Below are 25,948 nucleotides of genomic sequence, written 5' to 3' on the forward strand. Positions count from 1 at the left end.
TTCATCTTCGCTCTCCCAGGTCAGAAAGCATTTGAGGTTGTATTTGCTACCTATCCTCTGTTTGAACAATGCGTGGATGTGTTTGAGGCAAAAAGAGGCAAAGTTCCTGCACTTGAGAAGATCAACTTGCAGCCTCTGACACAGAGAGAGAGGAAAACGGTGCATGTTGTTATGTTCTCGGAACTGGCAAAGACGGAGGACATTCACACCTGGCTTAACCAGTACTGCACCGTCCACCATGGAACTGAGGTTAGAGATGTTGATGGTATAAAAACAGGAGCAAGGAAATTCGAGGTTCGCTTGCTACCGGACAGCGTAAATGGAGGCTTAAGGCACCTGCCCTCTACAATCCGGCTGGGCGCCTGCAATGGCTATGTGTTTTATGTGGGACAACCAAAGGTGTGTCGGCGCTGTGGTGCTGTGGGACACCTGGCATCGTCCTGCACTGTGAAATGCTGCAAGACCTGTGGCAAACAGGGACATTTAGCCTCTGACTGTTCAATGCTGCCAAAGTGCAATTTATGTGGCTCGGAAGGACACGTTTTTAAGAACTGCCCTCACGCCTACGCCAATAAACTCAAAATGAGAAAGGATGAGGCAGTGCTTGTTTCAGCCAAACCGGCCCGAAAATCCAAAGCAAACAACAAGTCAAACAAAGAACCCTTGTTGGACAAAGACTCTCAGCCTCCAGCCAGGATCAGTCCTGCTGTGGCTCCGGGGCTGGTGGAAGAGAAATCCACTACGCCCCCACAACCGCAGACTGCACCAGACAAGCACGAGGGTTTGAAAACCCCCGAGAACAGCGAGGACCCCTCCCCCACTCCTGCTCCTCAGAACGAGGGCCAGTGTGGGGCCCCCCGGTGGAGCGGGTCCAGCGAGGATACCCAGGATTCAGCGGAGCTGCTTTTCTCAGACTCTGCAAGTGCTACAGATGCCCTCCTCTCCTCCATCCAGTCCATCACGGAGGATCTGCAGCAGCTGGTGGGTGAGGGGGAAGAGGAGACTGGTGCATCGGCTGCACCCCTTTCCCCTCAGTGCTCCCAGGAGCTGGACTTGAGGAAAAGAAAAAATGACTCTGTTTTCTCCCCGAGCGAGGAGGAAGGAGAGCATGGCGATGGGGACAGCTGGAACCTCTCCACCCCTCCCTCTACCCCCTTCCTTGAAATGGACTCTGTGAACGCTTTTACTGCTGCCACCCTGATGAAGGCTCATTCAGAGGATGGCTGGCAGGAAATTGGTAAGAAGAAAAAGAAAAAGAAAAAGGTAACAGGTGAGACCGAAGAGAAATGTGTTTTGTAAAGACTGGTTCCACTTTCTTATGTAATATGGCTCTTAACATAATTTCTCTTAACACAAGAGGTATCAATGACAGAGTTAAATGCCAGTCTGTCTTTGATTACCTCCAGCAGAGAGAGGGAGATGTGTTGATGTTGCAGGAGTGCGCTTTAGCCTATCAAGAGAGGTATAAAAGTTTTGGAGATAGGTGGGATAAAGGGCCTTCTGTTTGGTCAGGGGACAATAACAACAGAGCCTCTGGCGTGGCCATTCTTTTCAAAGGATGGGCATTCAAATTGAAAAGTATTCAGAGGGTCATAGATGGCAGGTTGCTGTGTGTGGATGTGGAATGGGGGACCGTTAACCTGCGGCTAATCAATGTGTATTGCCCTACTGACGTAGGAGGAAGGGTGGAGCTACTCAAGGCACTCTCCCCCCTATTGTTATGCAGCACAGACGTGATAGTGGGAGGGGATTTTAATTGTATCTTAGAGCACACAGACAGGCAGTCTAGCTCGCCGATAAAATTGGATTCCAGCTCACTGGCCCTGCAAAACTTAGTTCAAGACTTTAAACTCTCAGACACATATAGATGTATATATCCCACAACAGCAGGATATACATGGTCAGGGAGGAATAGCAGCTCCAGAATTGACTATTGCTTTGTCTCAGAGAGAGTGAAAGTTGTTGGGGTCACTCTTCAGCCTGTCTTCTTCTCAGATCATCAGGCTTTAGGGTGTAGAGTGGAACTCCAGGGCGGGACTGTCTTTGGCCCAGGCCTCTGGAAACTCAACACAAAGCTGCTAGAGAACGAGGGGGTAGTATCCCGCTACAAGGAGAAACTATCACAGTGGCTGTCCTTGCAGTGTCTGTACGGGTCAGTAGGAGAGTGGTGGGAGGAGGTGAAGGTGAGGACAAAGGCCTTTTTCATGGCTGAGGGAAGGAAGGCTGCTGCCAGACGGAGAGGAGTGCTAGCCAGGAAACAGAGGCAGCTGCAGCGTCTCTACACGATGCTGCACAGTGGCTTCGATGTGCTCGAGGATATCGCCCTTTTAAAAAAGGACATCCGGAGCATAGCCGAAGAAAGTAGTCGAGGAGTGCTGTTAAGAAGCAGAGTGCAGTTCTTGGAAGAAAATGAGAAGTGTACTCGCTTCTTTTTCAGGAAAGTGGTAGGCTCCAAGACTGTCATGGAAAGTGTAGTTGATGAGGAGGGACGAGAGAGAACAGAGCCGAGTGCTATCCTCTCCTGCACCGAGGCCTTCTACTCAAGACTGTACAGCTCTACAGAGGTAAAGGATGAAGATATTCATTTTTTTACCTCAAAGCTAGAAAACATTTTGAGTGAAGAAGATAGGGAAGTACTTGAGAGGGATTTGACAGTAGAAGAGCTGAGACAGGCTATGGAGAGCTTACAGAAGGGGAAAACTCCGGGTGCTGACGGGCTCCCTAAAGAATTTTATTGCACCTTTTGGGATCTGCTTCAGGATCCGCTACTGCTCCTATTCGAGGAAAGCTACAAGACAGAATTGCTGCCTGACTCCTTAAGAGAAGGCACTATCTCTCTCTTGTTTAAGAAAGGAGCAAAAAATGACATAAAGAACTGGAGACCCCTCAGCCTGTTAGGCGTGGACACTAAGATCCTGTCCAAAGCCCTTTTCCTGCGCCTACAAAATGTAGTGGCCTCACTGGTAGGGAAAGAACAGACTTGTGGGATAGCAGGACGCCTGATGAGCGACAACCTGGCCTTGTTGAGGGATGTCTGTCTGTACTCTGAGGATCGCTCCCTCCCTCTGTGCATTTTAGGTGTAGACCTAGAAAAGGCCTTTGACCGCCTAAACCGGCAGTACTTAACATCGGTACTTGAGCACATGAAGTTTGGCCCCATCATGAGAAAGTGGATTAACCTGCTGTACACAGGTAGCAACAGCAGAGTCATGGTTAATGGCAATAGATCACGCACCTTTGAAGTCTGTTCAGGGGTGAGGCAGGGCTGCCCATTATCCCCCTTGTTATTCGTTTTGGCTATGGAGCCCTTAGCCTGTGCCTTGCGCCAGGATCAGGCCATTAATGGGATACCAGTGCCTGGAAGTGGGGGAGGAGAGGTAAAGACATCTCTATACATGGATGACGTCACCCTGCTCCTCTCTGACAATGCCTCAATTAGCAGAGCTCTGCAGTGCTGTGATCGGTTCTCTTTGGCTTCCTCCGCAAAAATTAACACATCTAAGAGTGAGATTTTTTATCAGAACTGGAGGGAGCCAAAAGAAGGACATGATCTCAGGCTGCAAGAGAAGAGAATTAAGGTCCTGGGGGTGTATTTTGGAGAAGAGATGGGAACAGTAAATTGGCAGAACAAATTGCCAATCTTAAACAAAAAACTGATGCAATGGAAGGACCGAGACCTCACCATGACAGGGAAGGTGCTGGTCATCAAAGCCGAGCTCTTGCCTGTCTTGAATTTTCTGGCTTCTACCTTCCCAATCCCACACCGTGTTGCGGCGGTGCTGAGGAGATTGATGTTTCAATTTCTATGGGGTGGGAAGCAGGAAAGACTCAGAAGGGAAATAATGTACAGGCCGCTACCCTCAGGGGGGAAGTCTGTCCCAGATATTGCTACGAAGCTGCTGTGCATTTTCCTGGCCTCTGTGCTGAGAGGCTTTGCAACAGCACCTGCAGCGCGTACCTGGACTTATTTTTCCAGGCTCTGGGTAGGTAGGGAGGTGTTCAGAGTGTGGGGTGTCAGACCCAAGCTGGACGTCCCACTCTCTGACACATGCCCTGCAATTTATGGGACAGTTAAAAGTTTTCTAAGATCTCACCCAATTGGCCATATTCCCCTCCGAGATGTCAGCCTCCAAAAACTGGAAGATTTCGTAGCACCCCAGAACAATAGGCAGACCCCTGTGGGCATTTTAACATCAGCCCAAACAAGGAAGGTGTGGAAACACACATCCTCTAAATTTCTGTGCAACATTCACAGAGATTTAGCCTGGAGTGTCGTCCACCAGTGCTTACCGGTACGAACTTTCTTGTACCGTAGGGGCCTCACCCCCAGCCCTCGCTGCGTTAGGGTGGGCTGCGGCGAGGAGGAGACTGTGACCCATCTCCTGTGGTCCTGCTTTTTTGCTAAGGCCTTCTGGGCCCAGTTTGAAGATTGGTTGCAGGCTCTCTCGCCCCAATTTACCCTGACCGCTGCTTTCGTTAGATACGGCATCTCTCCTGTCAAGCTTCCTCCTGACGTGTTTGACAGGATCTGGGCCATGGTGAACAGTGGGAAAGACGCCCTGTGGAGAGTGAGGAACATGGGGCTGTTCAAAGGCATCGAGGTCCCAGTCAAGGCAGCAGGTAGCCTGGCCCTGTTCATCACCCGAGAGAACTATTACCTCAGAGATCTGTGGAGAGAAGGGAGGGAGGAAGCAGAAAATCTGTGGGAAATAGAGGGCATTGGACAGTATCTCAAGAAACTGTGAAAAACATTATCATGTTTAAGTAAAGAATGTGATTTGCACCAGAAAAAAAGAAATTGTTGCTATGTAACTGGTTCCGTGTCAAAATGTAATGAGATGTGATCATATATACTGTTTTAAGTATGTATATTAATGTAAAGCTTTCTGATTTGTGATTTCCTGTATTTTTTTGTGAAAAGAAAATAAAGTTCTTAAAAATCGAATCGGTTCACCCAGGGCGAGGCTCGGCCATTGCACTCCGGCTGTGCTGACCCCTGCGAATTCCCCAAATGAGGGAATCTCGACTGCATAATTTCTGGTAGTGGGGGACTGCGTTCGCGCTCTCCCCTGATGTGCTTGGACCAAAATCAGATACGGGAGGGTTAGGACACCACGAGCTGCGTGGCTGCGGAAGGATCCCGGTTCGACAGGAGTGGACGCCGCTGCTGGTTCTCGCTGGCTTTTAGTTAGGGGTCCGGAGAAGCATCTCAAGCTAGTTCCACTACTCCTTCCGGACGTTCATTCCCTTTTCAAAGTCAGTCGTTTTGCTGTAGTCTGCGTTCTTTAGGCTGATTATCGAGGTTAGCCTTTATTTGGTCATGGGGGGCCTCGGTACTGTATGCTGAGTCTAAAGACAGTTTCACCCGTTTTCTGATTGCTCGGTTCTGTACCAGTGCAGACATGTCAAACAGTGAATGGCTGTACCTCTATTGTATCCGTGCTCAATGAATGAAATCGGTAACAAATGAATATATGTCTAGTTATACGAAAAACGAGTGGTTTATCGACTCATCTTCATTTGCAGATTTAGAGGCAGCTTCGATATTCGTTTTACAGACGGGTTTTTTTTTTTTGAATATGGGTCACACACATGCCACAGCAACAAAACGTCTCTAGAGATGAGGCTATAGATCACCTTTCCATCCTGCAGGTTTTCCTCCCAAAGCCTACGGCACCAACGGCGACCCCTGCTGGCCGGGAGAGCAAAAGCTTACAGCACCTGGTATTCCCAGGCAGTCTCCCATCCAAGTACTAACCAGGCCCGACGCTGCTTAGCTTCCGAGATCAGACGAGATCGGGCGTGTTCAGGGTGGTGTGGCCGTAAGCGAAAGCCCCGGCGACTGACTCGCTACTTGAAGCTGTGTGTGGCGGGGGTTCCGTGCCCCCCGAGCGGGACTGAAGGATCGTTCGTGTGCAACTCTTTGGAAAGGAGCTGCTTTCCAAATCGCATTGCGTGCCTGGATGTTGGCGAATGCGCTCCCTTGTGTTGGCTCGTCCCGCACTGGAGGAGGACAAACAATCTGCACGGAGGAGCACCAGGCAAGTCTTCACCAGACAAAAACCTCCAGTGCACAGCACTCTGGAAACATTTCGGGGCTTTCGCGTGTTTATTTCAGCACGTAAAGCGCACCGGTCCAACACGTCGGCCGCGTGCGCGGCGCCTCCGCCCTCTTGTGGCCTTGCGGCGTCAGAGCAAGAGGCTCCTTCTCGCTGCCCTTCCGCTGTGTTGCAGGACCCAGAGCGCGCACTTTGTGGGGGGCGGGGGACCGCGTTCGCGCTCTGCCCCCGGTCTCTTGCGCGAGTACTAAATCTCACGGACAGGGGGGCCTCGTCATTGATTGTTACAGGTGAGACGGGGATTAGGAGGAGACCCCGACTGATGGGTAAAGGGGAGCACTAACACCAGAGGGACACCCCCGGCGTCTCTTTTTGAGAGACGCCCTGGGGTTTCCTAATGGCCAAGGAGGCTCGGGACCTCGGTTTGACCTCTGTTTGTGCAGCAGAGTGTCGCCATCAGGAGGCTGGGGCGTAAGAGAGCCACACAGCCCGCAGGGTGAGCGCTCCCTACTGGTCCCAGTCACACCTCTTGCAGGAGCAGCAGCAACCGGAGCTTTTCCGGGGTGGAATCTCCCATCCGGGTGCCGGCCAGGCTCACACCTGCTGGGCTGCCCCGGGGGTGAGCCCAGTCGAGAGTCGCAGGGCCAGATCTAGTCACCGGGGAGAAACGATACAAGTGAAGGATTGCTCGGCTCTCGGCACTTGAAAAGACCGACAAATGTCTCGTTCCCGCCGGAGCTGAATGTACCCGCATGTGTGGTGTCGTCTTCTTCCCCCGCCCCGCTGTGTTTGCTGTATTGTCTCTGAAGCCGGCCCCCCCGAGACGAGACGGGCTGTTCCTGTGCCCCAATTAACACTTTACAGGTGCCATTCCCCGGCATTGTGGCCATTGTCGGTGCTCACACGCGATAAGATAAGGCGGAGGAGAGCGGGGCATGCCCAGCGGCAGACATTCAAGGAGGGGGCAGTGCGAGGTGAGGTGAGGTGCGACACGCCGGAGCCCCGACGCAGCTAATGCGGAGCACTTGTTGGACTGGCATCGAAAGGACGTGTGCGCACGGAGCGAGCCTTCCCTGCGGCGGAGCGCGGGAACTTTCTCCCCCCCTCCCGCTGCAGGAGTTGTGTGCGCTGCAGCGGTGCCGAGAGAAAAGCACAGAAGGCAGCAGGCTCTGAAGAGCAGGTAAGAGACGGAGCCTTGTGGGCAGGCGAGCAGGCCCGTTTTTTGGAAATTGCTGAAAAGGTTTGTTCGGTGTGTGGCAGGCGCACGTCGCGAGCTTGAGTGGCGATCTGCCGGTCTGGAGTTATGCAAATGAGGCCGAATTGCATCCCGGGACATGCTGCGAATGCGCAACGGCGACTGCAGATGTGTAGGAAACGGCGCGCTCGTTTTCTCGTTTTGCCCACACTTTTGAGTGTTAGTGTGGCGTGTGAGTGTGTGAAAGAGTGGGCCCAGCAGGAGGCGGTGGCGTGCGGGGCGAGGAGGTGGCCTAGGCTGCGCGATTTGTGCTGTGGGTGCGGGCCGCTTGCAGGGGCCTGTTTAACTCATACTTACCTGGCAGGGGAGATACCTTGATCAAAAAGGAGGTTCACCCAGGGCGAAGCGGTGGCTCTGTGGCTAAGGATCTGCACCTATGACCGGAAAGTTGCCGGTTCAAATCCCGTGGCTGGCAGAGGAATCCTACTCCGTTGGGCCCCTGAGCAAGGCCCTTAACCCCAACTGCTCCAGGGGTGCCATACAATGGCAGACCCTGCACTCTGACCCCAAGCTTCTCTCCCTGTCTCTGTCTCTGTGTCTGTGTCTCCCTGGAGATAAAAGCTGGGGTATGCGAAAAGACGCATTCCTAATGTAAGAAATTGTATAGGGCTAATAAAGAAATAGTATAAATAGTAGTGGATATGTACTGTAGGTTGATTTAACTTATATAAAAAAAAAAAAAGGTTCACCCAGGGCGAGGCTCGGCCATTGCACTCCGGCTGTGTTAACCCCTGCGAATTCCCCAAATGTGGGAATCTCGACTGCATAATTTCTAGAAGTGGGGGACTGCGTTCGCGCTCTCCCCTGATGTGCTTGGTCCAAAATCAGATACGGGAGGGTTAGGACACCACGAGCTGCGTGGCTGCGGAAGGATCCCGGTTCGACAGGAGTGGACGCCGCTGCTGGTTCTCGCTGGCTTTTAGTTAGGGGTCCGGAGAAGCATCTCAAGCTAGTTCCACTACTCCTTCCGGACGTTCATTCCCTTTTCAAAGTCAGTCGTTTTGCTGTAGTCTGCGTTCTTTAGGCTGATTATCGAGGTTAGCCTTTATTTGGTCATGGGGGGCCTCGGTACTGTATGCTGAGTCTAAAGACAGTTTCACCCGTTTTCTGATTGCTCGGTTCTGTACCAGTGCAGACATGTCAAACAGTGAATGGCTGTACCTCTATTGTATCCGTGCTCAATGAATGAAATCGGTAACAAACGAATATATGTCTAGTTATACGAAAAACGAGTGGTTTATCGACTCATCTTCATTTGCAGATTTAGAGGCAGCTTCGATATTCGTTTTACAGACGGGTTTTTTTTTTTGAATATGGGTCACACACATGCCACAGCAACAAAACGTCTCTAGAGATGAGGCTATAGATCACCTTTCCATCCTGCAGGTTTTCCTCCCAAAGCCTACGGCACCAACGGCGACCCCTGCTGGCCGGGAGAGCAAAAGCTTACAGCACCTGGTATTCCCAGGCAGTCTCCCATCCAAGTACTAACCAGGCCCGACGCTGCTTAGCTTCCGAGATCAGACGAGATCGGGCGTGTTCAGGGTGGTGTGGCCGTAAGCGAAAGCCCCGGCGACTGACTCGCTACTTGAAGCTGTGTGTGGCGGGGGTTCCGTGCCCCCCGAGCGGGACTGAAGGATCGTTCGTGTGCAACTCTTTGGAAAGGAGCTGCTTTCCAAATCGCATTGCGTGCCTGGATGTTGGCGAATGCGCTCCCTTGTGTTGGCTCGCCCCGCACTGGAGGAGGACAAACAATCTGCACGGAGGAGCACCAGGCAAGTCTTCACCAGACAAAAACCTCCAGTGCACAGCACTCTGGAAACATTTCGGGGCTTTCGCGTGTTTATTTCAGCACGTAAAGCGCACCGGTCCAACACGTCGGCCGCGTGCGCGGCGCCTCCGCCCTCTTGTGGCCTTGCGGCGTCAGAGCAAGAGGCTCCTTCTCGCTGCCCTTCCGCTGTGTTGCAGGACCCAGAGCGCGCACTTTGTGGGGGGCGGGGGACCGCGTTCGCGCTCTGCCCCCGGTCTCTTGCGCGAGTACTAAATCTCACGGACAGGGGGGCCTCGTCATTGATTGTTACAGGTGAGACGGGGATTAGGAGGAGACCCCGACTGATGGGTAAAGGGGAGCACTAACACCAGAGGGACACCCCCGGCGTCTCTTTTTGAGAGACGCCCTGGGGTTTCCTAATGGCCAAGGAGGCTCGGGACCTCGGTTTGACCTCTGTTTGTGCAGCAGAGTGTCGCCATCAGGAGGCTGGGGCGTAAGAGAGCCACACAGCCCGCAGGGTGAGCGCTCCCTACTGGTCCCAGTCACACCTCTTGCAGGAGCAGCAGCAACCGGAGCTTTTCCGGGGTGGAATCTCCCATCCGGGTGCCGGCCAGGCTCACACCTGCTGGGCTGCCCCGGGGGTGAGCCCAGTCGAGAGTCGCAGGGCCAGATCTAGTCACCGGGGAGAAACGATACAAGTGAAGGATTGCTCGGCTCTCGGCACTTGAAAAGACCGACAAATGTCTCGTTCCCGCCGGAGCTGAATGTACCCGCATGTGTGGTGTCGTCTTCTTCCCCCGCCCCGCTGTGTTTGCTGTATTGTCTCTGAAGCCGGCCCCCCCGAGACGAGACGGGCTGTTCCTGTGCCCCAATTAACACTTTACAGGTGCCATTCCCCGGCATTGTGGCCATTGTCGGTGCTCACACGCGATAAGATAAGGCGGAGGAGAGCGGGGCATGCCCAGCGGCAGACATTCAAGGAGGGGGCAGTGCGAGGTGAGGTGAGGTGCGACACGCCGGAGCCCCGACGCAGCTAATGCGGAGCACTTGTTGGACTGGCATCGAAAGGACGTGTGCGCACGGAGCGAGCCTTCCCTGCGGCGGAGCGCGGGAACTTTCTCCCCCCCTCCCGCTGCAGGAGTTGTGTGCACTGCAGCGGTGCCGAGAGAAAAGCACAGAAGGCAGCAGGCTCTGGAGAGGAGGTAAGAGACGGAGCCTTGTGGGCAGGCGAGCAGGCCCGTTTTTTGGAAATTGCTGAAAAGGTTTGTTCGGTGTGTGGCAGGCGCACGTCGCGAGCTTGCGTGGCGATCTGCCGGTCTGGAGTTATGCAAACGAGGCAGAATTGCATCCCGGGACATGCTGCGAATGCGCAACGGCGACTGCAGATGTGTAGGAAACGGCGCGCTCGTTTTCTCGTTTTTCCCACACTTTTGAGTGTTAGTGTGGCGTGTGAGTGTGTGAAAGAGTGGGCCCAGCAGGAGGCGGTGGCGTGCGGGGCGAGGAGGTGGCCAAGGCTGCGCGATTTGTGCTGTGGGTGCGGGCCGCTTGCAGGGGCCTGTTTAACTCATACTTACCTGGCAGGGGAGATACCTTGATCAAGAAGGAGGTTCACCCAGGGCGAGGCTCGGCCATTGCACTCCGGCTGTGCTGACCCCTGCGAATTCCCCAAATGTGGGAATCTCGACTGCATAATTTCTGGTAGTGGGGGACTGCGTTCGCGCTCTCCCCTGATGTGCTTGGTCCAAAATCAGATACGGGAGGGTTAGGACACCACGAGCTGCGTGGCTGCGGAAGGATCCCGGTTCGACAGGAGTGGACGCCGCTGCTGGTTCTCGCTGGCTTTTAGTTAGGGGTCCGGAGAAGCATCTCAAGCTAGTTCCACTACTCCTTCCGGACGTTCATTCCCTTTTCAAAGTCAGTCGTTTTGCTGTAGTCTGCGTTCTTTAGGCTGATTATCGAGGTTAGCCTTTATTTGGTCATGGGGGGCCTCGGTACTGTATGCTGAGTCTAAAGACAGTTTCACCCATTTTCTGATTGCTCGGTTCTGTACCAGTGCAGACATGTCAAACAGTGAATGGCTGTACCTCTATTGTATCCGTGCTCAATGAATGAAATCGGTAACAAATGAATATATGTCTAGTTATACGAAAAACGAGTGGTTTATCGACTCATCTTCATTTGCAGATTTAGAGGCAGCTTCGATATTCGTTTTACAGACGGGTTTTTTTTTTTGAATATGGGTCACACACATGCCACAGCAACAAAACATCTCTAGAGATGAGGCTATAGATCACCTTTCCATCCTGCAGGTTTTCCTCCCAAAGCCTACGGCACCAACGGCGACCCCTGCTGGCCGGGAGAGCGAAAGCTTACAGCACCTGGTATTCCCAGGCAGTCTCCCATCCAAGTACTAACCAGGCCCGACGCTGCTTAGCTTCCGAGATCAGACGAGATCGGGCGTGTTCAGGGTGGTGTGGCCGTAAGCAAAAACCCCGGCGCCTGACTCGCTACTTGAAGCTGTGTGTGGCGGGGGTTCCGTGCTCCCCGAGCGGGACTGAAGGATCGTTCGTGTGCCACTCTTTGGAAAGGAGCTGCTTTCCAAATCGCATTGCGTGCCTGGATGTTGGCGAATGCGCTCCCTTGTGTTGGCTCGTCCCGCACTGGAGGAGGACAAACAATCTGCACGGAGGAGCACCAGGCAAGTCTTCACCAGACAAAAACCTCCAGTGTACAGCACTCTGGAAACATTTCGGGGCTTTCGCGTGTTTATTTCAGCACGTAAAGCGCACCGGTCCAACACGTCGGCCGGGCGCGCGGCGCCTCCGCCCTCTTGTGGCCTTGCGGCGTCAGAGCAAGAGGCTCCTTCTCGCTGCCCTTCCGCTGTGTTGCAGGGCCCCGAGAGGGAACCCGGAGCGCGCACTTTGTGGGGGGCGGGGGACCGCGTTCGCGCTCTGCCCCCGGTCTCTTGCGCGAGTACTAAATCTCACGGACAGGGGGGCCTCGTCATTGATTGTTACAGGTGAGACGGGGATTAGGAGGAGACCCCGACTGATGGGTAAAGGGGAGCACTAACACCAGAGGGACACCCACGGCGTCTCTTTTTGAGAGACGCCCTGGGATTCCTAATGGCCAAGGAGGGTCGGGACCTCGGTTTGACGCCTCCCCCGAAGGACGGCGCCTGTTTGTGCAGCAGAGTGTCGCCATCAGGAGGCTGGGGCGTAAGAGAGCCACACAGCCCGCAGGGTGAGCGCTCCCTACTGGTCCCAGTCACACCTCTTGCAGGAGCAGCAGCAACCGGAGCTTTTCCGGGGTGGAATCTCCCATCCAGGTGCCGGCCAGGCTCACACCTGCTGGGCTGCCCCGGGGGTGAGCCCAGTCGAGAGTCGCAGGGCCAGATCTAGTCACCGGGGAGAAACGATACAAGTGAAGGATTGCTCGGCTCTCGGCACTTGAAAAGACCGACAAATGTCTCGTTCCCGCCGGAGCTGAATGTACCCGCATGTGTGGTGTCGTCTTCTTCCCCCGCCCCGCTGTGTTTGCTGTATTGTCTCTGAAGCCGGCCCCCCCGAGACGAGACGGGCTGTTCCTGTGCCCCAATTAACACTTTACAGGTGCCATTCCCCGGCATTGTGGCCATTGTCGGTGCTCACACGCGATAAGATAAGGCGGAGGAGAGCGGGGCATGCCCAGCGGCAGACATTCAAGGAGGGGGCAGTGCGAGGTGAGGTGAGGTGCGACACGCCGGAGCCCCGACGCAGCTAATGCGGAGCACTTGTTGGACTGGCATCGAAAGGACGTGTGCGCACGGAGCGAGCCTTCCCTGCGGCGGAGCGCGGGAACTTTCTCCCCCCCTCCCGCTGCAGGAGTTGTGTGCGCTTTAGCGGTGCCGAGAGAAAAGCACAGAAGGCAGCAGGCTCTGAAGAGCAGGTAAGAGACGGAGCCTTGTGGGCAGGCGAGCAGGCCCGTTTTTTGGAAATTGCTGAAAAGGTTTGTTCGGTGTGTGGCAGGCGCACGTCGCGAGCTTGAGTGGCGATCTGCCGGTCTGGAGTTATGCAAATGAGGCCGAATTGCATCCCGGGACATGCTGCGAATGCGCAACGGCGACTGCAGATGTGTAGGAAACGGCGCGCTCGTTTTCTCGTTTTTCCCACACTTTTGAGTGTTAGTGTGGCGTGTGAGTGTGTGAAAGAGTGGGCCCAGCAGGAGGCGGTGGCGTGCGGGGCGAGGAGGTGGCCTAGGCTGCGCGATTTGTGCTGTGGGTGCGGGCCGCTTGCAGGGGCCTGTTTAACTCATACTTACCTGGCAGGGGAGATACCTTGATCAAGAAGGAGGCTAGGCCCCGAGACGAGACGGTCTGTTCCTGTGCCCCAATTAACACTTTACAGGTGCCATTCCCCGGCATTGTGGCCATTGTCGGTGCTCACACGCGATAAGATAAGGCGGAGGAGAGCGGGGCATGCCCAGCGGCAGACATTCAAGGAGGGGGCAGTGCGAGGTGAGGTGAGGTGCGACACGCCGGAGCCCCGACGCAGCTCGTCCCGCACTGGAGGAGGACAAAGAATCTGCACGGAGGAGCACCAGGCAAGTCTTCAGTGCACAGCACTCTGGAAACATTTCGGGGCTGTCGCGTGTTTATTTCAGCACGTAAAGCGCACCGGTCCAACACTTCGGCCGGGCGCGCGGCGCCTCCGCCCTCTTGCTGCCCCTGCAGCTGCTTCACTTTTCCCTTTAGTTGCCATCGATTTTCTTGTAGTGCTATACATATACGATTGAGGTATCTTAGAGTTCTCCTTCGAAGACCCAGCACTCTCTTTTCTTTTCCCAGTGTTACTCATATCGGACTTTTTAAACCTAAAAAAAAATCGTTTTTTTTTCTTTCAATTATAACTGAAGTTTAAACAACTAGTGTTAAGTCCTTATTTTTCTGTAGTCAAAAAAAGCAAAAATTAACATTCAGGTCATGAAAAACTCAAAAAAACTCCCCAACCACTAAACTTTACCTCCCACCTGAGCGCCATCTTGAACGCCCCTACCACCAGAGAATGCTCACGATTTCGGAACCTGTCTCCGGGACGTGCTGATTCCACACATCCTGAATAAATCATGATATTGTTAGTTGCTGTAGCTAGACGTTCAAATGAGTTTCATGGCCAGATGGACTGTTTCCTCCAGCGGTATAATATTGCAGTGAGACAGCACGATGCCTGCAAGACTATGTCACGCTAAACGCCACAGATTGTGTTTGTCCGTTCGTGTCAGTCGTCCCGCAGCCACGGGAAGTGGGACACAAACATGCTGCAATGCTTTCAAGACGTTAGGATTTGTTTGTGCAACATCCAAGAGGAGTACTTGTGGCTTGAATGTGAACTGTACGTGCCCGCCCCCTTTCCTCTGTAGTGCATGAGTTCCTCCCGGCATGCCCTTCGTCATTGTTCTGTCATCTTGTATTTAAAGGGTTGTATTTCTGCTGCTGAAAATAAGCAACGGTTTTCTCACAACGCCCTTTGTTCCCAACGGAGCCCTTGTCTGTCATGAAATTCTTCAAAACCTCAAGCTAGAAGAAGAACAAGACGACAAATATGAAGCGTTATAGCAACGACATGCCATGACACGATCGATAACGATTTCCATAGGATCCCCGCGGTTGCCTGGCAACCGTCAGCTTTGCGCAGTGGCAGTATCGTAGCCTGTGAGGGTTAGCCGAGGCGTGATTATTGCTAGTTGAAAACTTTTCCCAATACCCCGCTTCCGCCGGTTTGCAATACAATCGGCGAAAGCAATTTTTGACAGTCTCGTCAGAGACTGAGCAAGGTGTTTAAAGACAGATTTGGTCACGGTGATATCATGGTAGAAAGAAACGAACTTGTTACGTGCCAACAGAAACGCTCTTTAGCTCTTTCAGCTTTATGCAGAGAACAGCGTCTGTCGAGATTACTTTTGTGTCAGCGCGAAACGCCGTGTGCTTGTCAGTATGATTTCATATTGCTCGTAGCGGCGCCTGGCTTTTGTCTGTCAAACGTTAGGTTGCGCTTCTTCATGCTGCATCGTCGGCATGAGTGGAGCATTTTAAACGTCTGTACTTACTGCGCCCCATAAGAAATCGTTTGTCCCCGTTCAAAAGAGGTTGTGCGATGTCCTGCAGCGTTCGCAAAGCAAACCTTTGACAGTTTGAAAAGAGGAATTTATTCTGCTTCCTGTGCGTGCAGTAGTTACAAAGTTGAACGTCTTTACACGATCTGCTGCAGTTTTCAGTGGGTGGGCTTTGTCAAATGGCTTGGAAAAACGCACTGTGTTTCTGCTCGGGAAACATCATGAGCAGTGTCCTGCATGTTTTCTGTGTATAGCTGTCTTTTAACGCATACAGAATTCATTCGAAATCATTGATTTCTCCAATTAACAAGGGTCTCTTTTTGAACCTGCCAGAAGCATTCTTTCAATGTAACAGATTTACTCCGGGGAAGGGCAGCATGACATTGAGAGTAGCTCAAGCTTTCAGCACCTTTATCTGACTGCATGTATGCAGACACTGCTCAGAATCCCCTGTAAGATTCTCCTTCAATTCCGTTTTGCAGTGCTTTAGCTCTTTCAAAAGGCTTCGCTTTGCTAGTCACAATCCAAGGCTCATGACAGCATTTGAAAACATTCGTAACTGCGTTGGCCGGGAATCGAACCTGGGTTAACTGCTTTGAAGGCAGCTATGCGCAACACTGGCTCGCTCCAGAATAAATCTCACGTCGAGGGCATATTTTTTTCCATTTTACCGTGAGTCGGGCTCAGCTGCACAGAGGAGAGAGCAGAGCAATGAGGTCACGGGGACAGGGGAGTCACACGCTGGCGGTTTGAATACGCGGAAGATCACTGAGGGATCCACAGTATATGGACTCTCCGTGCGCCATCAGTCCGCACTCCGGACTCTGAATCCTGCCATCCGAGTTAAGATCTCGGCTGAACCTGAGGCGCAGTTCCTTCTTAAAACGTAATCTGGTGAGCATTTCTAGAATCGTACTTGTATAGATGCAGCCTTTAATGTGTTGCTAGGTTAAAATTGATGACTTCTTGTATTTCAGTAGGCAACTGCCCTCTTGATTTCGGATTTAATTTCTTTATTACAGGGGCGCTTTTATGAAGACAGAGTCATGTTCAGGTACTTTGCTTGATGGAGGAAGCTCATTTCGGACTCTGTGATCTGCTCACCTGGAAAGGTCTGCTATACTACTACAAGAGAGAAGTAGAGTCTGGAAGAAGGGACAATTTTATGATGCTTTGGAAGATAATGTTTTTTTTTCTTATACTGAAAATGAAAGGTAGTTGTTTCTATATGGACTCAGTCTTTGGAATTTGTATATATATATTTCAGTGATCCCTCAGCCATTCCTTCTGTATTGTAATTCAATTTCTCTTTTAAAATTCCTTCCCCACTTCTAGGACCTGCAGTTGCTGAACTCCACAATGGCTTCTATTGGAAAGTCTGTGACTGAGACCAAGTGTTCACTTTTTTATGAAACCATTATTTATTTAGGAGCAATGAGCAATTCTTATATAAATGCAATAAAATCATTATGCTCAAACTATGAGAGAGAAAATTAAGGATAATTTAAGAAATCAGTCTTAGCTTGTTTCTATACACAGATGGTATTATTTATTTTCAAAGGAAACCCGCGAGGATTCCCCTGGTGTGCAAGATGTGCCTGAATACTCTTGATCAGCTTCCTGCTCACTTGAAGAGGGCGTGTATGAAGCACGCCACGGCAGAAAACATCAGGATGGCCTCTCAACAGGCGAGGGAGGACATGATGAATCACCTGAAGAACGGGGTCATCGTGGATTGCCACAGAATAGAGATCGTGTCTGGTGAGGCAAACAGGATAGTGGTTGTAAGACTGCTAGAGTCCTTGGGCCTTTTTGTACATGGGAAGCCTGAAGACACATTGGCAAGGTGAGATATTTTTAATCTGTAAGGCTTCTGTAGTTTCTTTTTGAAATCATTGTTACAACATATTATGTAAAAGCATGTTGAAAAGAATCTACCTGCATTCCAGCGGCCCTGAGCAAGAGGCCGCAGTCCAGGAGGAAGAGATGCCAGAGGCTGCTCTAGAAACTGAAACAGAAGCGGATAAGGAAGGGGAAGATGTGAGCTCTGAAGAACTCTATCAGCAGTAAGACTTTTTATTTTTCAGATGTATCTATTTTTTACTAAAATTCTAATTTGTCTTATAGGTATAAAATGTTTAAACCAGTGTTTTATATCCTTACAGGCCCTGAGTAGTTAAAAAGTATCAGCAGGCTGGAAGAGAGTGGCCCAAGCTGGACTCTATAGAAAGCACTCCCTGGATGCTCCTCTCCTGATTGGATTCAAACAGTACCTTACCAAGGATCTGGGAGTGGCAAATTATTCTCAGGAGGTATTTATTTTTTAAAGGCATTTAAAATTAAGCAATGGTATCTTCATTGTAAATGTTTTTATTTCTTAGCTTAAAATTCACCCATGTGAAATGATGTCAGCCATAAACATCATGACTCTATATTTCCTACCTGAATCTATTCTACTTAAATTATTACATTATACACAATTTGAGTTCATTTTAAAAAGTAAAAGGTAATGAAAGGAATGCATTTTCATAAGAAAGATAATACCGATATGCATGTGATAATCTTCCTTATATCATGTAGTGCATCATTTGGACACTTTGTGGGCTTCAAATACAAAGAAAATCATGTTCTATGGTACAAGATAAATACAAAACTTAAGCTTTTATTTTAATTAGATTTCTTTATAAAGCATAAGCAATCATTTATTACATCGCTTCTTGAATTAAATCTTTTGACAAGAGGTAAGACTTCTGTTACATTTAAACCCATGTTTAGCTGTGTTTTTTAGATTTAACTGAACCAATTTCTGTGTGTGATAATGTCCTTGAATTCTGACAACATCACACTAAATTACATGATATAAAACAGCTAATGTTTCTAGAGATAAACTTTCTGAGATGCTTCTAATTACTTTTTATTACCAGGGACAGTTTAATTCACCTTGTACAGTACTGTAAGACCAAGATGCTTTTTTTAAAAGTTATTTAACATTTTATAGAACTTTGTCTACTATGGCAACATGATGTGCTTGGTGAAACTTGGAAAAATACTGCTTGGCCACTTATCTTAAGATAAAGATAGGATAAAGGTTTATCTTTTGCACCTACCTGACCCCCAGGGAAGGCCAATGCTTTCTAAGTTGATGGTTCCCTACAGTAGACTGTACTTTAATTTCAAAGGTAATGTATATTGACCCAAATCAGTTTTGGAATCCAATCTACTGACGAGATGGAGCACATCCTTTTTTCAGGATTTTAGCATCATACGTTTGGTATATTTAGTCCCTAATGCTGAAAGAAATGATCATAGAACATTTGGACACTTTGTGGGCTTGAAATACAAAGCAAATCATGTTCTATGGTACAAGATAAATACAAAACTTAAGCTTTTATTTTAATTAGATTTGTTTATAAAGCATAAGCAATCATTTATTACATTAATATATGTAAAAATAACATCAGCATCATACGTTTAGTATATTTAGTCCCTAATGCTGAAAGAAATGATCATAGAACATGACATCTAACCTTACCTGCGGTGTTTTTAATCCCTATTGCTCAATGCACGGTGAAAGCATTCCATACATGTGTCTGACAATGAGGAATGGGCCCCTGAGACAGTCATTTGCCTGTTTCACAAATGATCGTATTTTACTAGAGATTCTGCTTGGGATTCAGATGTGCATTCGGACAGCAATCCCTTTCAAGAAATGATATGTTCTGGATGAGGTCAAAGGTGCTGGAACACTGTATCTAGGATGTGTTTGCAGAGACTGTGTGTCTCCTGCTTCAACGCAGTGATAAACAGATGTGCTCCTTTAATTTATTGGTACATGCCCAGGGCAGTAAGCAGTCTGAGGATTTATTTCCAGATGGCATAGAGCAGTGAAGCAGTGAAGTAGTGCAAAACACTGGATCATTATATTATTAGAATCTATTCTACTTAAATTATTACATTATACTCAATTTGAGTTCATTTTAAAAAGTAAAAGGTAATGAAAGGAATGCATTTTCATAAGAAAGATAATACCGATATGCATGTGATAATCTTCCTTATATCATGTAGTGCGTCATTTGGACACTTTGTGGGCTTGAAATACAAAGAAAATCATGTTCTATGGTACAAGATAAATACAAAACTTAAGCTTTTATTTTAATTAGATTTGTTTCTAAAGCATAAGCAATCATTTATTACATTAATATATGTGAAAATAACATTTTAGCATCATATGTTTAGTATATTTAGTCCCTAATGCCGAAAGAAATGATCATTTGTTTAACATGCACGGGTCTGTCTCAAAGGATGCAGTACTCCTGAAGGGTCTCAAACCCTACATTTCGGATGCCTAGCTGTATCCCTCACATGTGGCACCTCAGAATGACTTCTAACCTTACCTGTGGTGTATTCAGTCCCTATTGCTCAATGCACAGTGTACATACTGCATACATGTGTCTTGAGAATGAGGAATGGGCCCCTGAGACAGTCATTTGCCTATTTCACAAACAGGGACCTGGACCTAGACCTGGCCCATACAGGGCTCAAACCCACGACCTTGGCGTTATTAGCACCACACTCTAACCAACTGAGCTAACCAGCCTCACGACAGTGCTCCTCTCTGTGCTGCAAAAAATCAAACTCAGGGAATTTCTTTTGTCCTCCTTTGAATAGAAAGCCGTGTAATCAGTGTACGGGCTTTCTCGTGCAGTTTCATGGTTCTTGTAACCCAAATCCTACACTGGCCTGAAGTGCCCCCCATTTCACAGAATTTTTCAGCTGATTTAAAATGTACCTAAAGGAGAAGCATTATTGAAGACGATCAATTACCAAGAGCTTTTGTCAAAGGTTTTGGTGGTCATTTTGAATGACCACAGAGCGCTGTGACCTCGGTTTTACATCTCATCCAAAAGACAGCGCCCTTTTACAACACAGCATCTCCGTCACTATACTGGGGCATTGGGACCCGCACAGACCTCAGGGTGAGCGCCCCCCCGCCGGCACCATTAACACCGCTTCCAGCTGGAAGCTTTGTTTTTCCCTGTAGCTCATCCTCATCCAGGTACTGACCTGGCTCACACCTGCTTAGCTTCAGTGGGTTTTCAGTTGCGAGTTGCAAGGGGATGCAAGTGATGGAGCCGCTCGCTGCAAAAGCCACTGCATTGGCCGGGAATCGAACCCGAGCCTCCCGCGTGGCAGGCGAGAATTCTACCACTGAACCACCAATGCTCAGTGCCTGGGCCTTCAAAAAAGACGCTTTTTTGGTGCTCTGTGCAAAACGCGTCGACATCTGCTTCCAGCTGCAAAATGCCATTTGCGGATGCTGAAGAACTTATTTCTAAGGCAGCGGGTACAAGCGATTGGGCGTTTTAAAACCACCAGGAACAGCAAAGAGGCACGCTTCTTTGCTTGTGCCGAAACACACCGACTGAAAGCGGACAACGTAGTCGGCAGGATTGGAACCTGTGCGGGGAGACCCCAATGGATTTCTAGTCCATTGCCTTAACCACTCAGCCACGACTACAGCAAGCCCCACTGCCGCTGCGTTCTTGCTACAATCTTACCTGGATCGCGAGGCGCCGGCGGAAGCCTATTTCAAAGTCGTTCTCCGTTTCAAAAAAACATTTCCAAAATACAAGCCTTGCAGACAGACACGCCTCAGAGGACTTAAGGGTGGCTTCATGTCGGAATGATAAAGTCTCCCCGTCCGGACATGAAAATGCCACTTTGTTACACACAAAAAAAGAATCAACAACAGAGAAATGCCCACAAGCATTTGAAAAGCCGCACCACGTCGCACTTGAAATAGCTCTTACATTAGTGGTAGACACAGGAATCGCCTTTTTATTTACGCTCTTACCAACGCGATGGAAAGCAAAACAAAGCAAAGCAGAGCAAAACAAAACGAACAAACGAAAACCCTCACGTCCTGCACTTGCATATAACCCCGTTACGTGCCCAAGCGGTATTGTACGTCATCCTAGCACTGCACCCCGGGTCGTACGGTATATGGGAACGAGCACACGCCACGAATCGTCTCGAATCACTCCCTACAGCTGTAAGGCACCTTGAAGCGTGCACCCCCAACATTCTTCTTTGCGCATCTGTGAAAGGTAAACTCTTGAGCAAACTCTGAACCAGCTCTAAGGAAACTAATCCGATTAGACGTTACTTTGACTCATCTTCTTACGCTCAGTGCCGGATTGCTCAAACTCCAGCTAGGGTTAGGGTTAGCATTCCCACGCTACTTAGACACTTTGTTTACGCTCAGTGCTGGATTTTGGGAACTTCAGGACGAGTGGGAATTTTCTCCTATCTGTCCATTCTGTTTTGTTTTGGAGACTCTTGGCTGCCTATGTTGTTCAGTGCACCGTGAAGGAAACATTTTCCAAAACTGTGTCAGCTCAAAAGTTGTAAGAAAACCTCTCCAGGTGCTTTAACTCTCTTCATTTTTGTCATTTAATGTGACACTCGATGTATAACTGGAGCCTCACATATGCAAATGGTGAGGCTCCAGTTCGACACCCAGTTCCACACCACTTTACAGTATATGACAAAAGCATGGCAGACTGTGCCGGACCAGCTGGTAACTTCCGCTTATTTTGACCATATTAAACATTGGAAATCTTCCCACTTGCATTTGTGACACTTGATTTTGGCTCCACCTAAGACACTCTTAAATCTTCAAACACTTTTCTCTTCTCCCGCAACACACTTGTCTGTCGGCACTATGTGGCAGCATTGCATGACAACCCATCTCACCACGGAAAGGAACCTAACAGCTTTGGTAAGAGAGTAGAATTACCTGAAGAACTGCTTTCCATGGAAGCAGGACCAAGCGATGTAGCATTTTTATAGTACCAGGAAAGGAGAAGCAGCACTTCGCCTTTGCCGCACAGGCACAAGGTGACGTGCGGCAGACGCCGTAGTCGGCAGGATTCGAACCTGAGCGGGGAGTCCCCAATGGATTTCAAATCCATCGCCTTAACTACTCGGCCACGACTACAGCGAGCTCGCCGCCGCCGCATTCCTCCTATAATCTAACACGGAGTGCGAGGTGGCTGCGGAAACCTTTTTAAAGTCGCTCTCTGTTAAAAAAAAAACCTTTCACAAGATACATGCCGGCAGACAGACACGCCTCAGAGGGTTTAAGGCTGGCTTCACGTTCAAATGATAAAGTCTCCCCGTCCGGATGTCAAAATGCAACTTTGGCAGACAGAAAAAACATCAACAAACCACAAATGTGGACAAGGATTTTACAAGCTGCACCACACTGCACTTTCAAAAGCATTTACATTCGTGTTAGACGCAGGAATTGCCTTTGATTTGCGCGCTTACGAACGCCATAGAAAACGAAACAAAACAAAAGCCCTCAGCTCCTGCACTTGATTATAATCCCGTTAAGTGTCGAAGCAGGAATTTACGTCATCCTACCACTGCAACACGGGGAATAGAGGGAAATGAGCACAAGCTACGAATTGTCTCTAATCAGTCCCTACAGTTGTAAGACGCCTGGAAGCGTGCACCCCCATCATTAATCTTTGCGCATCTGTGCAAGGTAAACTCTGGAGCAGTCTCTGAAACGGCTCAAAGGAAACACGTGATTAATTCCATGTGCATCTTGGGTTCATTTCTTATTTACATTTAATTCAAGGGAAAGGCTTGGGTCAGTTTCAGACGGCCTCCAACAGCGAGATTCAAGCGCCCCACCTTCAGCCCAATCTGCGCCGCCAGAACGCCAACGGCTCCTCTGGTCTCCGGGGTGCGGTTGTGACCCCGTAACCTAAAGTGTTGGTGGCAGACAAATGGAGACTAACAGGTGACGTCCTAGGACATGACTACATTGTGACACTCGGTGGGGATGGTGACCATTGCTTGGAAAAGAGTGCGAGGCCCCTTTAGAAAAACATTTTGTTAACAGGCATTCTGCCTCAGCCTAAACACCTATAGCTTGCAAAGCGCATGCTATTAGACAGGCACCTCTGCAAGACCTTAAGAGTCTCTTAAACTAGTGATAGTAAGGTGTTCCCAATGGGCGATGTTTGGCTTTCAAATCATCTCTCTGTGGAAGCGCCGCGATGCAGCTGTTTAAGGCTTAGAAGCAGCTGACTGTTTCACTACCTAGCTGATCACTGTCAGTCAGGGAGCTCAGAGGTGAAAAGCCTGTCTGAGAGACAATTCGCCGTCGATCAGTTCAATATGTTCCGTACCAGCTCGGCGCACCTGAGATCATCTTGGTAGCCGTGTAGCTCAGATGAGTGAGAACGTGTGTGTGTGTACCACCGTGATTGGATGCCGGTCCTTCTCAGGTCACAGTAAACCTTCTGCTGCCTAACTTTCCCCAGTGTGCCCCAGTGGCCTAATGGATAAGGCACTGGCGTCCTAAGCCAGGGATTGTGGGTTCGAGTCCCATCTGGGGTGCTCCTGTCCCATTTTGAGCGTACAAATGTCCTTGTGATTTGCAAAGCTGCAACCCCACCTTACTCAGTGAGCGTCTCTGCTTTTCTCTCACATACAGTTGGGAGAAAAACTTTTGTAAACAGCCCTTCGGAATGATGTGGATTTCTGCATGAATGGCTCCTAACATGTGATCTTATCTTTATCTAAGTCATAATAATCAATAAAGAGAGTCTGATTTAACAAACAACACACGCCCAACATTTGACATTGCTGTTTCTTTATTGACCAAATGGTTTAAACAATCAAGGTCATTGATGGAAAAAGTACGTGAACCCTTATATTAAGGAGCTAGTGGAACCTCCTTTATGACAAAAACCTCAACCCCTACTTTCTGTAGCGGCTGGTCAGACCTGAGCAGCGGTTAGGAGGTATTTTGGCCTATTCCTCTATGAAAAACTGTTTCAGTCATGTATATTTTTGGGATGTCTTGCGCTGAACGGCCTGCTTCAGATCACGCCACAGTACTTCAATGGGATTGGGGTCAGGACTCTTACTTGGCCATCCCAAAATACGGAATTTCTTCTGTTTCAGCCACTCTGTTGTTGATGTACTCCTTTGTTTTTGTCATGCTGCATGACCCAGCGTCTTTCGAGTTTTAGATCACAGGCAGACACCCTGACATTCTGCTGTAGATTTTCCTGATACATCTTGGAATTCATCGGTCCCTCGATGATTGCAAGCCGTACAGCCTCCGCCATGCTTCCCAGGTGGGATGAGGTTTTGGAGTTGGTATGCAGTGTTTTGTTATCTCCAAACATAAGGCTGTGCACATTTACCAACAAGTTCAACTTTTGTCACGTCTGTCCACAGAACATTGTTCCAGGAGTTGCTGTGGAACATCCATGTGGTCTTTAGCAAACTTGAGAGGGGCAGTGGTGTTTTTTTTTGGGGGGAGAGCAGTGGTTTCCTCCGTGGTGACCTCGCATGATCACCACTCCTGTTCAGATTTCTTCTTATGGTGGACTCATAAACACAGACATAAGACAAAGTCAACCACCTGTTTGCTAGATCCCATCCCCACTCAGCTAGTCAAAGATTCCCTCGAAGGACTGGCAGGACCTATAATTAGTATGATGAATGCATCGCTTGCGTCAGGCGTTGTACCTGATCAATTTAAGGTAGCGGTTGTTAGACCGCTCCTTAAGAAGTCAAATTTGGATCCACAAGTTCTTAACAACTACAGGCCTGTCTCAAAGGTCCCATTTCAATCTAAAAGTCTTGGGAGAATAGTTGTTGCCCAACGTCAATCGTATCTGGATTCAAATAATATACTTGAGAAATTTCAGTCTGGTTTCTGAAACTGCATTAACAAGAGTCGTAAATGATATTCTCTTAGCTACTGATGCGGGGAATGCAACAGTGCTTGTGCTTCTAGATCTTAGAGCTGCCTTTGACACGGTTGACCTCTCTGTTTTGTTACACAGGCTTGAGTTTGAGGTTGGCTTATCTGGAACCGTCCTTCAGTGGTTTACTTCACATTTTACTCATCGTTTTCATTATGTTCAAATATCTAATAATTGTACTGCTTCATCAATGTCACCAGTTCAATTTGGGGTACCAGAAGATCAGTGCTGGGACCAATATTGCTCTCTCTCTCTACATGCTGCTGCTAGGTAGGATAATATGAAAAAATAATATGAACTTTCATTCATATGCTGATGACACTCAAATAAACATTTTGTTTACACCAAACGACAACTCTTCTATTATCAGTTTAGTTAAATGCATTAAGGAAGGAAATACTTGGATGTGTGAAAACTTTTTGTTACTCAACTCTGAGAAAAATGAGGATCTGTTGATCGGAGGCAACAATACTGATAGGACTACTATAACTTCAGCACTTAACTCAGAGGATTTAAACATTTGCCTCAAAGAGACAGCACGTAACCTAGGCGGCATATTAGACACAAGGCTCTTAACAACTTGCATTGTTAAGTGCCTTGGGACAACCTTGTTGTGAAAGGCGCTATATAGAAATACATTGATTTGAATTGAATTGACAATGTAAAATGCTGTGTGTGTTGTTTGTTAAACAAGACTGTCTTTATTTATCAAAAAATAAAAGGAATTTGCTAGGAATGCAAACGTTAGGTTGCGCTTCTTCATGCTGCATCGTCGGCATGAGTGGAGCTTTTTAAACGTCTGTACTTACTGTGCCCCATAAGAAATCGTTTGTCCCCGTTCAAAAGACATTGTGCGATGTCCTGCAGTGTTCGCAAAGCAAACCTTTGACAGTTTGAAAAGAGGAATTTATTCTGCTTCCTGTGCGTGCAGTAGTTACAAAGTTGAACGTCTTTACACGATTTGCTGCAGTTTTCA

At 49.0% G+C, this 25,948-nt stretch overlaps 9 non-coding genes and 1 pseudogene across 9 annotated transcripts; 5 read left to right on the plus strand and 5 right to left on the minus strand.

The window, feature by feature from the left end:
- Positions 1-4,936: 4,936 nt before the first annotated feature.
- On the plus strand, positions 4,937-5,072 carry LOC138232321 (U1 spliceosomal RNA; annotated as a pseudogene).
- Positions 5,073-5,709: 637 nt separating this feature from the next.
- LOC138232491 (5S ribosomal RNA) lies at positions 5,710-5,828 on the minus strand. The gene has a single exon (XR_011187215.1). It is a non-coding gene; the product is annotated as a 5S ribosomal RNA (ribosomal RNA).
- Positions 5,829-7,953: 2,125 nt separating this feature from the next.
- Positions 7,954-8,121, plus strand: LOC138232320 (U1 spliceosomal RNA). Its single transcript, XR_011187055.1, has one exon. It is a non-coding gene; the product is annotated as a U1 spliceosomal RNA (small nuclear RNA).
- A 636-nt stretch (positions 8,122-8,757) lies between these two features.
- LOC138232322 (5S ribosomal RNA) lies at positions 8,758-8,876 on the minus strand. The gene has a single exon (XR_011187056.1). It is a non-coding gene; the product is annotated as a 5S ribosomal RNA (ribosomal RNA).
- A 1,775-nt stretch (positions 8,877-10,651) lies between these two features.
- LOC138232482 (U1 spliceosomal RNA) lies at positions 10,652-10,815 on the plus strand. The gene has a single exon (XR_011187206.1). It is a non-coding gene; the product is annotated as a U1 spliceosomal RNA (small nuclear RNA).
- Positions 10,816-11,451: 636 nt separating this feature from the next.
- Positions 11,452-11,570, minus strand: LOC138232333 (5S ribosomal RNA). The gene has a single exon (XR_011187066.1). It is a non-coding gene; the product is annotated as a 5S ribosomal RNA (ribosomal RNA).
- A 3,175-nt stretch (positions 11,571-14,745) lies between these two features.
- LOC138232382 (U4 spliceosomal RNA) lies at positions 14,746-14,887 on the plus strand. The gene has a single exon (XR_011187113.1). It is a non-coding gene; the product is annotated as a U4 spliceosomal RNA (small nuclear RNA).
- Positions 14,888-20,327: 5,440 nt separating this feature from the next.
- On the minus strand, positions 20,328-20,398 carry trnag-gcc (transfer RNA glycine (anticodon GCC)). The gene has a single exon. It is a non-coding gene; the product is annotated as a tRNA-Gly (tRNA).
- A 1,695-nt stretch (positions 20,399-22,093) lies between these two features.
- trnas-uga (transfer RNA serine (anticodon UGA)) lies at positions 22,094-22,175 on the minus strand. The gene has a single exon. It is a non-coding gene; the product is annotated as a tRNA-Ser (tRNA).
- A 1,342-nt stretch (positions 22,176-23,517) lies between these two features.
- trnar-ccu (transfer RNA arginine (anticodon CCU)) lies at positions 23,518-23,590 on the plus strand. The gene has a single exon. It is a non-coding gene; the product is annotated as a tRNA-Arg (tRNA).
- Positions 23,591-25,948: the final 2,358 nt, after the last annotated feature.

This window comes from Lepisosteus oculatus, unplaced genomic scaffold (assembly GCF_040954835.1).
Source record: "Lepisosteus oculatus isolate fLepOcu1 unplaced genomic scaffold, fLepOcu1.hap2 HAP2_SCAFFOLD_63, whole genome shotgun sequence".
NCBI lineage: Eukaryota > Metazoa > Chordata > Actinopteri > Semionotiformes > Lepisosteidae > Lepisosteus > Lepisosteus oculatus.